Source organism: Rutidosis leptorrhynchoides, chromosome 7, assembly GCF_046630445.1.
Source record: "Rutidosis leptorrhynchoides isolate AG116_Rl617_1_P2 chromosome 7, CSIRO_AGI_Rlap_v1, whole genome shotgun sequence".
Taxonomy (NCBI): domain Eukaryota; kingdom Viridiplantae; phylum Streptophyta; class Magnoliopsida; order Asterales; family Asteraceae; genus Rutidosis; species Rutidosis leptorrhynchoides.
The window spans coordinates 378,315,495-378,334,033 of record NC_092339.1 but is presented as its reverse complement, the minus strand read 5'-3'; the positions used below and the strand labels follow the sequence as shown (position 1 = coordinate 378,334,033).

The 18,539-nt window shown below is 33.6% G+C and overlaps 1 long non-coding RNA gene across 1 annotated transcript; it reads left to right on the top strand.

The window, feature by feature from the left end:
• Window positions 1-6,495: 6,495 nt before the first annotated feature.
• On the top strand, window positions 6,496-8,775 carry LOC139858731 (uncharacterized). Its single transcript, XR_011763056.1, has 4 exons — window positions 6,496-6,610; window positions 7,344-7,432; window positions 7,516-7,577; window positions 8,461-8,775. It is a non-coding gene; the product is annotated as an uncharacterized lncRNA (long non-coding RNA).
• Window positions 8,776-18,539: the final 9,764 nt, after the last annotated feature.

Sequence of the window (18,539 nt, the reverse complement as noted above, 5' to 3'; positions counted from 1 at the left end):
AGAGATAAAAATCATTCATATGGTGAACTCCTGGTAACCGACATTAACAAGATGCATATATAAGAATATCCCCATCATTCCGAGACACCCTTCGGATATGATATAAATTTCGAAGTACTAAAGCATTCGGTACTTTGGATGGGGCTTGTTGGGCCCGATAGATCTATCTTTAGGATTCGCGTCAATTAGGGTGTCTGTTCCCTAATTCTTAGATTACCAGACTTAATAAAAAGGGGCATATTCGATTTCGATAATTCAACCATAGAATGTAGTTTCACGTACTTGTGTCTATTTTGTAAATCATTTATAAAACCTGCATGTATTCTCATCCCAAAAATATTAGATTTTAAAAGTGGGACTATAACTCACTTTCACAGATTTTTACTTCGTCGGGAAGTAAGACTTGACCACTGGTTGATTCACGAACCTATAACAATATATACATATATATCAAAGTATGTTCAAAATATATTTATAACACTTTTAATATATTTTGATGTTTTAAGTTTATTAAGTCAGCTGTCCTCGTTAGTAACCTACAACTAGTTGTCCACAGTTAGATGTACAGAAATAAATCGATAAATATTATCTTGAATCAATCCACGACCCAGTGTATACGTATCTCAGTATTGATCACAACTCAAACTATATATATTTTGGAATCAACCTCAACCCTGTATAGCTAACTCCAACATTCACATATAGAGTGTCTATGGTTGTTCCGAAATATATATAGATGTGTCGACATGATAGGTCGAAACATTGTATACGTGTCTATGGTATCTCAAGATTACATAATATACAATACAAGTTGATTAAGTTATGGTTGGAATAGATTTGTTACCAATTTTCACGTAGCTAAAATGAGAAAAATTATCCAATCTTGTTTTACCCATAACTTCTTCATTTTAAATCCGTTTTGAGTGAATCAAATTGCTATGGTTTCATATTGAACTATATTTTATGAATCTAAACAGAAAAAGTATAGGTTTATAGTCGGAAAAATAAGTTACAAGTCGTTTTTGTAAAGGTAGTCATTTCAGTCGAAAGAACGACGTCTAGATGACCATTTTAGAAAACATACTTCCACTTTGAGTTTAACCATAATTTTTGGATATAGTTTCATGTTCATAATAAAAATCATTTTCTCAGAATAACAACTTTTAAATCAAAGTTTATCATAGTTTTTAATTAACTAACCCAAAACAGCCCGTGGTGTTACTACGACGGCGTAAATCCGGTTTTACGGTGTTTTTCGTGTTTCCAGGTTTTAAATCATTAAGTTAGCATATCATATAGATATAGAACATGTGTTTAGTTGATTTTAAAAGTCAAGTTAGAAGGATTAACTTTTATTTGCGAACAAGTTTAGAATTAACTAAACTATGTTCTAGTGATTACAAGTTTAAACCTTCGAATAAGATAGCTTTATATGTATGAATCGAATGATGTTATGAACATCATTACTACCTTAAGTTCCTTGGATAAACCTACTGGAAAAGAGAAAAGTGGATCTAGCTTCAATGGATCCTTGGATGACTCGAAGTTCTTGAAGCAGAATCATGACACGAAAACAAGTTCAAGTAAGATCATCACTTGAAATAAGATTGTTATAGTTATAGAAATTGAACCAAAGTTTGAATATGATTATTACCTTGTATTAGAATGATAACCTACTGTAAGAAACAAAGATTTCTTGAGGTTGGATGATCACCTTACAAGATTGGAAGTGAGCTAGCAAACTTGAAAGTATTCTTGATTTTATGAAACTAGAACTTTTGGAATTTATGAAGAACACTTAGAACTTGAAGATAGAACTTGAGAGAGATCAATTAGATGAAGAAAATTGAAGAATGAAAGTGTTTGTAGGTGTTTTTGGTCGTTGGTGTATGGATTAGATATAAAGGATATGTAATTTTGTTTTCATGTAAATAAGTCATGAATGATTACTCATATTTTTGTAATTTTATGAGATATTTCATGCTAGTTGCCAAATGATGGTTCCCACATGTGTTAGGTGACTCACATGGACTGCTAAGAGCTGATCATTGGAGTGTATATACCAATAGTACATACATCTAAAAGCTGTGTATTGTACGAGTACGAATACGGATGCATACGAGTAGAATTGTTGATGAAACTGAACGAGGATGTAATTGTAAGTATTTTTGTTAAGTAGAAGTATTTTGATAAGTGTCTTGAAGTCTTTCAAAAGTGTATGAATACATATTAAAACACTACATGTATATACATTTTAACTGAGTCGTTAAGTCATCGTTAGCCGTTACATGTAAGTGTTGTTTTGAAACCTTTAGGTTAACGATCTTGTTAAATGTTGTTAACCCAATGTTTATAATATCAAATGAGATTTTAAATTATTATATTATCATGATATTATGATGTACGAATATCTCTTAATATGATATATATACATTAAATGTCGTTACAACGATAATCGTTACATATATGTCTCGTTTAAAAATCATTAAGTTAGTAGTCTTGTTTTTACATATGTAGTTCATTGTTAATATACTTAATGATATGTTTACTTATCATAGTATCATGTTAACTATATATATATATCCATATATATGTCATCATATAGTTTTTACAAGTTTTAACGTTCGTGAATCACCGGTCAACTTGGGTGGTCAATTGTCTATATGAAACATATTTCAATTAATCAAGTCTTAACAAGTTTGATTGCTTAACATGTTGGAAACATTTAATCATGTAAATATCAATCTCAATTAATATATATAAACATGGAAAAGTTCGGGTCACTACAGTAGCATCTTGACAATGCGTATGGTGTGAACCACGGAGCCGGTATCACCATGACGCGAATGTGGTTGACCGTATGGTTAGTGTAATCCGTTAGGATTCACTATGGTGTGTGCAGTGCGCGATGCTACACTACTCATTGACTAAGGCCAAAGAGCGTGCGTGACGGGTGGGTTAGTCGCGGTGATAAGACACCACCTAGGGATTAGTGTTACGCGGTGTTAAGTACACTAATGGATATTTGTGTTGGAGTAGTGTTATATCGGCATGGTATAACATTATCGGGAAATGCGAGTACCGGTGGGAAATGTGAGTACCATTCCTTGCGTTGTGATTTGGGATATGAATATCGGGTTGTTCGTGTTCACAATATTTCGGGTAGTACGATTGTCCCTGTTGGTCGGACTCATAGTTTGAGGTAGTGAATGTCGGGTGGTTCGGATTCACTAAGGCTCGGTTTGCACGGCCATCCTCGGTTATACTATGTGGTGGAGGTGGTGAATATCGGTTTGCGCGTATTCACAATGACTCAGGTTGTGCGGTCATATCGTTGTAGGAAATATGGATTGGGTTGGTGAATTTAGGGTTGTTGCAAATTCACTAAGGTTCGGGTTGTTTCGACCATCCTCCATATATGTTTAGGCTCGGGTTGTTTCGGCCATTTTGGTGTGAAATTGTGATGCAATAGTCGTGTTTTGCTCACGTGTTTGCGGTAGTTGCGTATTAGCCGTGTTTGCGCACTACAAGGGATGTTAAGTGGTAAGTGTTATCCGTAAAGATTCGCTTTTATTCGGTCTTCATCGGTTAGATGGTTGACTTTATTTTGGTATGTGGTTGTTACTAGCAATGTACTTGGTATGGGTACGCTAGGAGTTGATATCTCGGTGCGAGATTGGTTGAGTTTTCCAGTTGTGAGGGATTGAGCAAGTTCTTGTGCTCGGGTTTGTGGATTTTAATAGATCGCGAGTGACGATTTAGTTGTTAAAGGTGACTCTTTGAGAAGAATTGCCTAGAGGAATTGGAGGAATACGTGGCGATTCCGCGTATTCTAAGTGATCGTTATAGACTTCGGATGTTGTGTGTACTGCACGTCTAGGAATGCGTGCAAGTGTGTATTTAGTTAATGGATTAATCTTCGGGTTAATGAGAAATGTGTTGGAAGTCGGATTGGAACGATTGTTGAGAACCATAGCGTGTAGGTTCGGATTGGTTAAGTGACTAGGATCACGAGGACGTGATCGAAATAAGTGGGGGAGAGTTGTAAGACCCATTTATTACTCCCTCCGTCTCATTCCAATAGTCCACAGACAAAAAACACGCAGTTTTAGGAAATCCCACTAACTTCATTTCTCCACCAATGAAATATCTTCTCTCTCCAGATCCACCAATGAAATATCTTCTTTCCTTTCTATTTATGAAAGTGGACTATCAGAATGGGACAGCCCAAATGGAATACGACCCTATTGGAATGAGACGGAGGTAGTATATATATATATATATATATATATATATATATATATATATATATATATGTATATATAACTTATATATATATAACTCATATAAAGCACAAGGCTTATGCCATGTGTCAAGCAACTAATTACCTGTTAATTATGTTAATCCAAATGGTAAGCAGTGATTAGTGGCCTTAATCCACCTAAACAGGCCTAAAATTGCGCCACGTGTACTGATTAATAGATCAGTTTTCAATTAATAAAAAAAAAAAAAAAAACTGCACAACCCTATTACGCTTCACCCCTCTATCCGTCGTCTCCCTCTTCAAAACTGTCACCACCCACAGCTTTCTTTCTCTGTCTTCTAAAATCTGAAAAAACACCATCCTTCATATCGCCGGTACCCGTATTTAATCCGTTAGGATTTTATACAATATATCCGCCGGACGCTTCTCCGGTCAGTTCATCCTTGAAATCCTCAATTAGGGTTCTAAATTATGGTCCAAATAATGATCGATCCTTGATTATAAAGGTAATTGATTAGTATTCTTTCATCTATTCTTTCAATCGACTGAAGATTTGGTCAGATCCAGATTCAAAATCACCATCATTATCGTAATCTTCAAATCGTGATATCTGGAGCAATCTAAAGCTAGCAATCACCGCTTACCATGGCGCAAGGAACTTATAGGTTTTTTTTTTTTTTTTTTTTATCGTAATATGATCTGCCAATTTATATGAATGTTATGGAACTCGCAAAATAGATCGCCTTCCTTTTGTTCAACTATATTGGTTAAAATATGATTATTCTCATGAATCTGTATAAAAAATTGATAATTAGTTAGCCCTCGAGAACTTGGTTTTCAACATCTTCAAAGATATCATATTTTGTTCGTTTTCCCATTGCCTTAAATATCGTATTTGTTATGATCACTTTGGGCAACAAATTATTAACCGGTTGTTGAATATGATATCATATGTTAGTCGGCATATTACTTCGTTGTTCTTATGTTCTTATTTAATTGCATCTAATAATGATAAGTAATTTCAAGTTCTATGTTTTTTAGTTGTTCAACCCTCTTATATTTTACAAGTGCGTTAACTTTATTTATCGAAATACAACCTTGTGGCAACTATGTTCTGTTAGAGGTAAACATAACTCGAATCGACCAATTTGTAAGTAAATGGGTCGTAATTACCACCTCCAAGTTACAGGTGCTCTAAAGGTTTCAAAATTCTTTTTTTATTCTTTGTTATATATGAGCTTTAAGAATTTGTGTTTTAAAACATTTATCAATAAAAACTTACTGTTAAACTGCTTTGCAAACTATTTTGGTTAATGTTTGTAATATCTTTGTAGGTCAAGTTATAGCTTAATTAGTGAGTTTGGATATGGATGTAATGAGCTGTATGTGTAAAAACTATATTATGATGAACTGAATGTATACAAAAGTATATCCATCAAAAACCAACTGTGAAAATCTATTAATGAGATGTTATGCGGTATCCCACCTCCACCAGCACTGCTACATCAGATGTTCTCGATGTTGCAGCTGTCGTCGTCGCCGCTGGTATTGTATCTTCCTTCATCAACGTCGATGCTGCAACCGCCACTGTCGCGGCGGTTGTTTTTCTTAAAGTTTTGGAGGGCGGGATTTACCTTATCGTTTTTTTGGTTTTTGTGCTTGGTGAATGAAAATTTGAAATTAACGGTTACAGGATGGACGTCAAATGCGTGGTATTCTTGATGTTAATATTTTAATCGTTCAGTTGTTTGTTTGGGTTTCGATGCCAGTTTTAATAATTTCCGTTTTTAAGGAAATTTGGGATTTGAAGTGTATATAAAGTATATGGTTTAAAATGATCATTCTTAGGTACTCATTTTTTTTCTTTGTCGATTTAGGCTGGACTCTTTTATTTATGTTTGTGATATAAGTTTGTTTTGTGTTAACCTGTTTTTAATTTTTTCATGCTACAGATTGATATGGGTAGCATTTGTGTTTAGTGAAGTTTAAATCTGCAATTCATATGTTGACTTCGTAAGTTTTGTTGAAGGTTAGTGCTATCATTAGTTCTGTAATCAGGTTGTGTTTCAGTTTGTGGCTCTACTACACTCTATCTTCTACATGTTATTCATTTGTATGTCCATTTATTTGGTGGCAAAATGGGTGGGTTTGGAAAGTTGGAGTTATTAAGTCAAAATCGGTAATTGATTGGTAGTGATCGAACTAATTCGTTTACCTGGTTTATTTGCATATTGCAGATATAATTATAGCAACTCAGGTGAAATCTTAGCAAGTAATTTTGTAACCTTTGATAACACTACTCAAAAGTGGTTGTAGATTATCTACGGAAGTTGAATGAAATCTCAAGTGAGTTCATCGTCTTATATTTATATATAGTCTCATGAACCGAATCTTTCTTGGTAACCGAATATGTTAATGATGTTTCATGTTTAACCAAGGTAAATTATGCTTTGTTAATATATGGGTTAGATGTTAGTATAACCATAAAATCAGTTACAGAAGTTATATATTTCACGCTAAATATTGGGAAAATAAGTTACAAATTTCAAAAGCCTTTTTTAACTGTTCTTGATTAGTTATGAAGTTATTATTTTTGTCACATGTTTAACGCATAGTTTCTTTATCCGTTTTGTATCGATCTTTTGAAGGCCTTTTTCTCTATATCTACTATTGAATAAACTTTTTCATCAGTGAACAAAATATTTCATGCTTCTGGTACTGTTAGATTTAGTAGACTTAGTATATGTGTTTTGTTTAACACTAAACAAAATAATTAAGAAGTTCACTCAACACAATACTTGTGATACTGTCTTTATCATTTTGTTAATTGATATACCATTGTACGTTTCTTGCTTCTGTTTTGGGTTTAGCCTTAACGTATTATGTTAAGGCTTAGGCAAACTGGAGATTACCTTGATTGTCAAATTAGGTAACTTAGGTTACATTTTCGGGCCATTTGTTAGTGTTAAATTGGTGGTAAACTTGATTTGCGGTTTTGTTATATATAATTTTTAGCTTCTTCTCGATTTTGTCTAATCTCTATTCTACAATTGTTTATATTATTTGTATTTCGTTTTAGATTTGACGATGATGGGCTCATGGAGTTTTTGTGAGTATGTTGCAAGGAAAAAGATGCAACAGATATTGCAAAGGTAAATTATTGCAAAGGTATGGAAATTATGTTATTTTAGGTAAATTGTATTATTGTATAGTAACAAAATCAATTATAAGTTTTTTTTTCTTTTTGCTAGGAGGATTTCACGGGTTCGAGCACTTAAAAAGCTTATGAATTTATGTATCTTTGAATGATTAGGTATCTTTGAATTTATGTAGCTCGCTATGGTATCTGCTACTTGAATCAGAAAATGTTCTTCCAATAAAGACAAGTCTAATATTGTCTGCTTTTGAGATAGGTTATCGAGTTGTGTAGTTTATTTGGAATTTGATTTTTTTATGCATTTTAAGTGTTCGATGAAATGCCATAACTACCGTAAACATAGAATGTAGCTACTTTATGCTTCATGTTATCATACATATTCACATGCTTTATTGCACTATATGGTTACATGTTTGTATTACATTATATAGCAATTAATTTATACGTACTTACATATCACATGTTTTATGCTACATAGTATACTTATTTGTCTATGCCTACATAGTATACCATCTATTTTATACTACATATTATACCTACATGCTTCTTACCAACATGTTTACGTATACTTATTGTACTTACATGACTTGTTATACTTGCATATTTGACACTCACATATTTTCGTATATGTTATATTACATTATATTGTTATATGCTTTATTTACCTATATATATATATCGTATTGGAGTATACATTACTCATGGTAAAGTTTCTATTTTATCAACTTTACTTGTATATTTTTACTTCACATATCGGATTTCATGGTTCTTTCTGGTCGGAGGTCCCTAGGAAGCAGCCTCTCTGCTCTACAGAATAGGGAGGGACGACTTCCTCTACCTGGGGACCGATAGGTATCCTGGGTAGAAGAATGACTTCCCTTTTACTTTAGGGTAGAGAAAAGGACTGTCTACATCTAACCTCCTCCATACTCCACTTTAGTGGAATTGGGTAATGTTGTTGTTATGAGATATGATAATGAAGTACTCATAAATGTATTTTAGTTGAATTTATATTGATTATGATTATAATTGAGTGTAGGTACATAGGGATCCCGAAAATTGAAGGCTTTTAAGTTTGGTGTTTGTTTGGGCTGATGAAGGAACATAACTGAAGGTTGATGTGCCTGTTGTCTTTAAAGGCGAAGATGTTTGCCCTGGTCTTAAGAAATGTTTGTATCATTTATTGTTAATCATGTTTTATTATTATTGTTAATCATGTTTTAAAACTTGATGTTGTATCCATTTGCATTGGTAGGTCTCACAATATACATAACTGTTCAAATAGCAAGAGTATGTAACATTTGTGGCATGTCGGATTTGTGATTATCAATTGATTTCTTTTTTATTCTTATCATTCTTTAGTAATCATCAGCCATCAACCATATGGTGAGAATGTTGGCCAAGTAATGAACTTAAGACATGCGTTTATTTTAAAATCACCATTAACGCAATGTAATTGTAATAATTAAGATCTTTCTTTATATCATGAATATGTTGTTGCAATATAATTTTTCCATTGCTACTAATTTTAGCTTAAAATGAAATTGTTGCAGAAAAGACATGGGAACCTAAGAAGCAATGTTAATATCATTTAAATGAGCTACCTGATAGAAGATTCGATAATGTTTGCGGATGAGTCTCCGTGCAATGCACGGGCTCGATAAAATGAAAACGTTTATGTTATAAATTGAAAATGTTTATGTTAAGTTATCTAAGCATGCTGTAGATCAGTAAAGTAGATTTGTCTATTTTTCCAAACTCAAGAACCTTGTTTTCATGGGTAAATTTGCTTATACTATTCTACTTGAGCTACACCTTCATGAACTAATGTAGTTGTGATATAATTGTGTTCATTAATAGCGTTTACAATACTAATATTTTCAATACATTTGCTTTCAATATAAATATTAAATGAACGGTTTCGTCATTGAAATTGTATCATACAGCTAATCATTATCAATACTAACGTTTTCGAAAACTATTTTTAAGAGCTGACCTACAACGCACGGGCTCTTAAAATATATTCCTAAAATACGGGAACGTAATTACGTAAACAATAGGCTGGGCCCATCGTATGTACCATCTTTTAATTTGGGTACTGAATGGGGCAATGCTAAAACATTATAGAAGCGGACTATTAATAGGTAATTATAAGAGCATCACCTAACTAACACTAAAAAAGACACAATGGTAAATATAAGTGATAATTAAATTGTTAAATATATATCAGTGATAATTAAATTGTTTGTTTAATTATCTACTATGATGTTTTATTTTCAATGTTCATTTGATATTGTCATCATTAACTTATTTTTTAAAAATTAGTGTAATTAGAGCCATCCGTGCAACGCACGGGCTCTCAAAGTCTAGTATATATATATATATATATATATATATATATATATATATGAAAAGAATATATATATGTGTATCGATTATGTATATATGTTGCACGTACGTAAATAGAGTAGGAGAGTGATCGAAGGGTTGTTATACGTGTTCTAAAGTACATGTACGTTGCACGAATGAAGAGTTCGAAGCGTGTATGAGAGGAATGATTCTAGTACGCGAAAAATGGACAAAACACACACTAGGTCGCGGCGCGGCATTTAACTTGAATCAAGATCAGTCGGCATGAAAACAAGACCACCAGACCACGACTAAGGTCGCGGCGAGAGGAAAGAGGGCCGCGTCGCGACAATACTGGGTGACTGGTTTCGGATTTCGCAATTTTAAAGGGAAGTGAGGGCAATTTGGTCATTTCGCGTGTGTGCCAGATTTGTGTCCATAAACCTCATCCACTCATCTCATTTTCTTATTTTCTTTTCCTTTTTCTTCCACCTTTTCTCTCAAAACATAAATACTTCAAATCATTCAAAAGGGATTTTGGAAAGGAAGATTCGTGATTCGATCTTTGGTGCAAGAGGCAACGTTGTTCTCCTGGTTCCTAGCTACAAGTTGATACTAGCGGTAAGCTCTAACTCCGAATTTCATTTTTGTGTTCATCATTCAAATTTAGGGCTTTTGATTGTATGCTCTTGAACAAAACCCAACTAGTTGTTAAATTGAAGGTTTGAACTAGTAAATGGTGAGGAAGACCATTTTGGTGGGTTTAGGTTTGGATGATGAAATTGGTGAGTTGAAAAACATGTTTAAGAGTTTAAATCACCAATTAACTTGTGTTGGAAGTGATTTGTAGTGTAAGTATGCAAATGAGTGTTTTGACTTGATTTTAGGTCAAAATGATATTTTGTGCATATGTCGTTATGAAATGAGTTTAAAGGCTAAAAGTGGTGTAATTAGCTATTTCGGGAACGCGGGATTTGGTCTTGTTGGTCTCGGACCTTCGAGTAGCGTTAAAAGTGCAAAAGGGTGTGGTTTGCACTTGTTGTTCATTTGGGCGGGTCGAAAGTCCAAATGAGTTTGTATTGATGATTATGTGATAAATGGAATATGTACATTCAATTGGCGAGTTGTGGGATTGGATTACACTTCATCGAGGCGTTTAAGGTGAGTGTAAATTTACTATACGTGTATGTATATATAGGATGGGTGCGTGTGTGTAGGGTGAACCTTGCTTGGGTTTACTCTATGTTTGTGTGGGAGAATGGACTCCACTTGTGCTTCGGGTCCATGTGATACGCTTATGCGTTTTGGGTTTCTACCCTTAGTGTTGTGATTGGCTAGTGTATTGGATAAAACCCTTTGGCGATTGGTTTTGCTAGCATTTGTTGTTGAGGAGAGGAATCTCGGGTAGTGCGGATTCATGATGGCTAGGGTAGTTCGGTCATCTCGGTGATGAGGTGGTGAATTTCGGGTTGTGCGAATTCACTAAGGCTCGGGTAGTTCGGCCAACCTCGGTTGTTGAAGCGGTGAAGGAAGTGAATCTCAGGTAGTGCGAATTCACTAAGGTCCAGGTAGTTCGGCCAACCTTCATGTGGTTTAGGTTAAGGGGTTAACCTTATTGACGTTGTTGATTATATTTATTGTATATGCGTATATACTTATTGTTGTGTTGTAGCTAATCTTGTGGCGTTAGCTTGGTGATTACTTAGCGTGTAGCTACTTTGTGTATGTGCTCTTTTGTAGCTTGTTTACCATGCGGAGGTGGTATGTGTTTACTTTTCGTGCTTGGTGATGCGTAGCCATTTTATGCATTTGTATGTGTATAGTATTTTTACATTCACTAAGCATTAGATTACCCTCTCGTTGTTGATATTTTTATAGGTTCACGTGATGGCGGCTCGGGTAAGCGTGGGAATTAGAGATCTTGGCTAGGTTTCTTTAGAAGATCTTGCTTTTGGACTCGATTTAGGATTGGGTAGCGTAGTCCCAATCACCATGCTCGTTTTTGTGTAAAACTAACTAGTCGGGTCATGAGTAATAACCGGGTTATGATTTAACTAACGTATTATTGTATTAAGGAGTTTAAATTATTATTGTATGTTTTTAAGTTCGTTGAACTTACTTTGATAACAAATACGTTTTGAAAATTGTGTAATGGGACCTAAAGTGTTATTTAATGTATATTAAAAAGGAAATTTTTTTTATGGGCCGGTAATCGACGGGTTGGGTCGTTACACTAAACTAAGTGACTACACCCAAAATCAAAGCCTAATCATGGCTAAAACGTCAACCAACCCAAAACCCGCCAAGTATCAAAAATAACTAGTCACCATAAACCCACTTCATCATCTAAATGGGTTTCACCATTAACTAGCTCAAAACCCTAACTTGGATATCAAATCATAAAGATGAAATTCGGAGTTAGAACTTACCAATACAACCACAACGTAGCCAAGAACGAGATGAACAACTTTAACTCTTGAGCTTTCACCCGATTCGACCTTCTTCTTCCCCAAATCGAGCTCTCTCTCTCTCTCTAAAATGGGTTTATCTCTCTAAAAATGGTTGGGAGTATTTGTGTGGGTGTAAAATGAGATAGAGATAAGGTTTGGCCAGATTTGTGGCCTTTTAACTCGTCCATAAAGCGAAAAGACCAAAACACCCCCAAAATACCCTTTAAAATCGAGCTGGAAAAGCAGACCTGTCAACGTATCGCGTTTTACGACTGGTCATCGCGTTTCGCGACGACTCCAAACGCGTCAGGTTCAACCCATATGTGACAGATCAATCAGGAATGGGGTTTTTCAGGTCGTCGCGTTTCAATCCAATCCATCGCGTTCCGCGATGGTCCAAAACGCGATACACAGCCTTCATACGCGATGGTTTGCCAGTTAGTCCACTTTCCAACGTTTAATCCATTTGAAATCGACCGCGGTTTAATTAAACATTCAAGGGATTAAATATGCACCTTTAGACTCCGTATGATGCCCCAAGCGTCATGTTTAGAAAAACGGGGTGTTACAAACCTCCGGCGCGAAGCGAGGGTTCAACAACTAGTTATTATTATTAGACAAAATTGCTTAAATCATCCCTGTGTTTATTTATTTTTGTCCAAATCGTCTATGTGTTCACAAAACTGCATAATACATCCTTAAATGCCTAAATCTGTCCCAAATTAGTGCCTCCCTTAACTTCTGTTAAATCTCTACGTTCGTATCAATCTCATGCTAGTCATGTGACATTAACTAATCGTTCCATATACTAATCTAGCTTTTAGCCACCTTAATTCTATCCACATATGTGATTGCAAAACTAATTGGATTGTCTGCAAAACTAATCTCCAAACACACACACTAACAATGTCTGAACATCATGGTTGGATTAAGAAACCTGTTTTATACGAGTATGATCACGAGTTTGTTTATGGTCAGTAGGGTTACGTTTTTTGTTTCTTCATTAATATTTAGGGTTCATATATTTACCGTTTCATTGATTTTGTTTCATGTTTTTATTTCAGTTACATACAAAGAATTATTGACCATCAATATGCATCATCATGGTCACTTCATCTGTAATCCTAGACAACACTATGTTGGTGGCTTGTTCAATCCATTTGATTTTGTTGAATGTTCAATATTTTCTCTAGATGTGTTAAATGGTATTATAAAGGAATTAGGATATTTAAGTTAAGAAGTTATGTAATATCATTTCAAAAAACCTGATGGTGACTTAGATGGTGGACTGTTTCCTTTAGCTAGAGATTGTGATGTTGATAAGATGTTAAGTTACATACCTAAATATCAATACATTGATGTGTATGTGAAACATGAGATTACATCTATAGGAAGGGTTCATAATTATTATTATTATTATTATTATTATTATTATTATTATTATTATTATTATTATTATTATTATTATTATTATTATTTTATTATTATTATTATTATTATTATTATTATTATTTTATTATTATTATACAATACTAAATATGATGAGCATTTCACTGTTCACAGGGCAAAAATATCATTTTCCACTTCTTTTTTTACTTTTTCTAATTTCAGGTATCATATTCTGTCGTAGCCATATTCTACCAAACTCGCCACTACTGTCGTTAATCTCTTGCGAAGACCACAGTCGACGTCGCTACCGTCAACACCACCAGGATCATAAACAATCATCACCAACGTTAATATCCATCGATCTCCGACCATAACGGCCTTTGACCTTACCTCCACCAACATTTTCGACAAGACCACCGGACACAAACTACGACCGTCAATCTTCGTTCGCTACCAACACCTCAACCGTCGATATGCCCACTACACAACCATCTTGCTGAATGGTTTGTTGGTGACGATGGCGACGGAAGGAGTGAGACGGCAGAATGTGGTGGATTTAATGGTTTTAACGGCGGTTTAGTCAAAGTAGTAAAATGAGGTGGCTTGGTGGTTCATGGTGGTGGCTTGGTGGTGATAGGTAGTGGCTGGTGAATATAAAAAGAAAGTGACAACGGTTTGGTGTATTGTGGCGATAGATGAGAGTGGCAGAGACGATTGTCGTCTCTTTGGTGGTGATGACAGCGTGATATGGTGGCGGCTGGATATAGAAGGGAGAGAGGGAAGGAGGGAGAAAAATTGTAGATCTAGGGTATTGAGATGAAAATGTGTGAATTTTATTTGCTTTTGTATTTCCGTTTACAGATAACGATGGTTGTTGTATGCCTTTTTTTCTTTCATAATTTACCTTCGGGCTTGTATCTTACAATTTTAATGGGCCCAGTTATATTTAAGATTATCAATTTGTTAAAAAAAATTCTAACGCCATTATTTAGTTTGTTAGTTTTATATATTTAAACATAACTTTTTCATAAAAAAAAAAAAAAACTTTTTTTCTTCTTTTCTTTTATATCAGTAACAAAAGAAATTAACGATTTTAATATTTATAATTTTGTAGCGGTTATTGATATGTATATTAATCATAAACGACTAAGACAATATATATAGCAAAGTCATCAATTGCAACAAATGAATTTTCGATGCAACGCGCCGGTGAGAATGTAATATAGCCCGACTCTACCCAATATTTTTTTTTTTTTTACTTTTCCTCCTTTTATTAACCTTTTCTCACTCTTTCCTTTTTTACGTTCAGTCAACCGATCATCGACTAAAGTAATCCCTTAAATTAATAGATAAACCACCCTGCAGCGGAGCGCGGGTTTTCCCCCTCGTGAAACTCCATTAGTTTCAGGAGGTTTGATTGATGAGATTGATAATGAGCTTGCTTTAGATTTAATTGTCTTTGCTAACAAGGGTAAAATGTTGTGTGAAAATAGTGGATTTGGTTTTAATGATGATAGTGAAGAAGGTAGTGAAGCTGATGGAAAAGATAGTAATGAAGATGGTGTTTTAGATGGCAATGAAGATGATGAGATTAATGATTTAAAGTTAAAACTAGTTATCAAAGTTGGTGAAGATGGTGATGTATGTGGAGATGTTGGTGAAGCTGAAGGGTTGAACTTTTAAGACTTTGATAATGGAAATGAGTCTGACAAAGTAGATATTCAAAGAAAGATGAACTTAAAAGACTTAAGATCAAGTAATGAAGAGGTAACAAGCAAAGTATTGTATCACAAGTTTTATGTTGGGCAAGAGTTTTCAACTCCAAAAGAAATCAAAGAAAGGGAAATACTACATGCAATTGAAACACGAAGGGATTTGAAGCCATTGAAGAATGATTTGGACAGGGTAAGAACTAGATGTTTTGAATAAGAGATGACAAATCCACACCTATATGCCCTTGGACTTTACATGCTTCAAATGGTAAAAATCATGACACATTTATTGTGAAGACCTTACATGAAGAGCATATGTGTCAACAAAAAAGGAAACTAAGACAATGTTCATCTACTTTTATATGGTGTTATGCTAGTAGCAGATCCTGATCTTAAGGCAAGTGCAATTCAAGAGATTATGACAACAAAATATTGAATTAGGAGTGAAGAAGATGACTGCATATAGGGCCAAATCCAAGGCAAAGAAGTTATTATTGGTGATTATAGGAAATAATATTTAAACTTAGAGACAATTGTTCGGAGTTGTAGAAAAGAAATCTAAATACAACTACAATAATAGATGTACATCCTGAACCAAACCCATCATCATATACAAGGGTGTTTAAAAGGGTGTACATTTGTTTGAGTCCTCTAAAAGAAGGATTTAAAAAGCTTGTAAAAGAGAGATATTAGATGTTGATGGTGCTTTTTTAAAGGGTTCATATCCAGGACAACTTTTGACTGATGTTGTAGTAGATCCTAACAATGGTATATTTTCCTTTAGTTTATGCTATTGTTGAAGCTGAACCCCGTAATTCTTGGAGATGGTTTTTGAAGTTTGTTGGTGATGATTTAGATTTGGACTCAAATTGCAACTTCACTTTTTTTTATAGGCAGAAGGTACCTATTTACTAATGTATTTATATGCATATTTGATACGTATATTTTAGTTTTTTACAATGCATTTATATGTATATTTTGTTTCATATGTTTATGGTTTGATACCTGTAATGATAAGGGTTTATCTACATGCCGAGCATCGATATTGTATGAGACATATATATGAAAATATGAGAGGTCAGTATAAAGGAGCAGTGATCAAGGACTTGGTATGGAAATGTGCTACAAGGACAACTAAAGAAGAATTTGATGAAACAATGGAGGAACTTAGAAGATAAAATGAAGGTGCATATAAATACTTATGGATATTCAACCAAAATACTGGAGTAGGTCACATTTTACAGGTAGAGCAGGTTGTGATATGTTATTGAATAATGTGTGTGAGACTTTCAATAGCAAAAACATGAAATGCACAAAATACATTAAATGGAACAAACACATTTTTATTCAATTGCAAACTGATAATCTTGAGTTACACCAGTCATCAAACTATCACATTACAATTCAACTACAATCTAATTGAAATACCAATAACAAACAAAACAAAACCAGCTAAAAACAAATTTCTTCCATCTTAACAATTGAGCTTCTTTTTCTTGTAAAATATTTTCAATTGGAGGATCCACCCATCCAATGAAACCGCAATTCTTACCTTCACGTAGAATACACATTGTTATGTCGATTATGTCTAAACTTTAATATTACGAAAAATATATTATTGAAGAAGCTTACAATACGGGCACAACAATAGAACTTTCGACCTGGATTCTTTGATGTCGACGATTCGAGTAATAGATGAACTACCACATACACAATACACTGCCATTGATTACTTTGGATCGTAGCTTGATTTGGGGATGAAGGTGTATAACGAATACAAATGGAATTAGGGTTCTATTCAGTTATATTCGGGTATAACATAGAATTTTTAATGTCATGTGGCTAGCAAGAAATTGAAACTAATGGCCACTTTATTAGAAGTTAAGGCAGGGACTAATTTAGGACATATTTAGGCATTTAAGGATGTATTACGCATTTCTGTGAACACAGAGATGATTTGAACAAAAATAAATAAACACATAGACGATTTGGGCAATTTTGCATTATAATTATGTGTAAAACCACAAATAGTAATAAAAATTACAGAATAGGACAAAAAAAGATTTGCTTAGAATCGTGAGGAGGGTGGTCAGTGGTGTGCCCATTATATACACTAACACACCTTCTGCATTTTATTATATTCCCCTCACTCTTCATATATCGTCGTCCTTCCCTTGTGTCTCTCTATTTCTCATGTAAATATTTTCTTTTTTATAGCATTGATATATCTTTAATTAATTTATGAATAAATATAAATATTATATATATATATATATATATATCTATATATATATATATATATATATATATATATATATATATATATATATATATATATATAACACATTAATGGTAAAATTATTTTGTATATTAATATTAATTTTGTATATATGAATATAGGAATGTTACTGAGTGAATAGAGTGAGTACAATTTGCACCTCATATGGTACTACATACATATGGAGCATTATATATATATATATATATATATATATATATATATATATATATATATATATATATATATACATAACACATTAATGGTAAAATTATCTTGTATATTAATATTAATTTTGTATATATGAATATAGGAATGTTACTGAGTAAACAGAGTGAGTACAATTTGCACCTCATATGGTACTACATACATATGGAGCATTATAGATATAAAAACTAGCATGCATAGCTGTAACTCAATTATGCAAGTGTCACTATTTTTCATTCCTTTCCGAGCACATTCTCACTCTTCAGCATACTCTCTCTCTGTCTATTTCTCTCTCTCTAGGTAACATCTTCCTAGCTTATGTTATTTTTTTATAGAAATTTTCTTCAACATCAATATCTGTTTGAACTTCTGATTACTATGCTTAATTTTCATGGTTCTCACTCATACTAGTGATTTTAGATTACTACACACAAAAGCAAACACTATTTACACACAAACATTATTTACACGCCATTTTTTGAGTTTGTAATGTAATATCAGTTGAAGTTTGTATTAATGTGTGATTAAATTCGTATTTATAATTTGAAACACTTGTATTGATATACTTATGATGATTAGTACTCGTACACAAACACTAAGTATCACGCCATTTTTCTTTTTATGATGTAATTTCAGTTGAGGTTTGTATCCAATGATTTTAGATCTAAGATAAAATTTGTATTTATGATTTGATACAATTGTATTGATGATATACTTATGATGATTACTACAC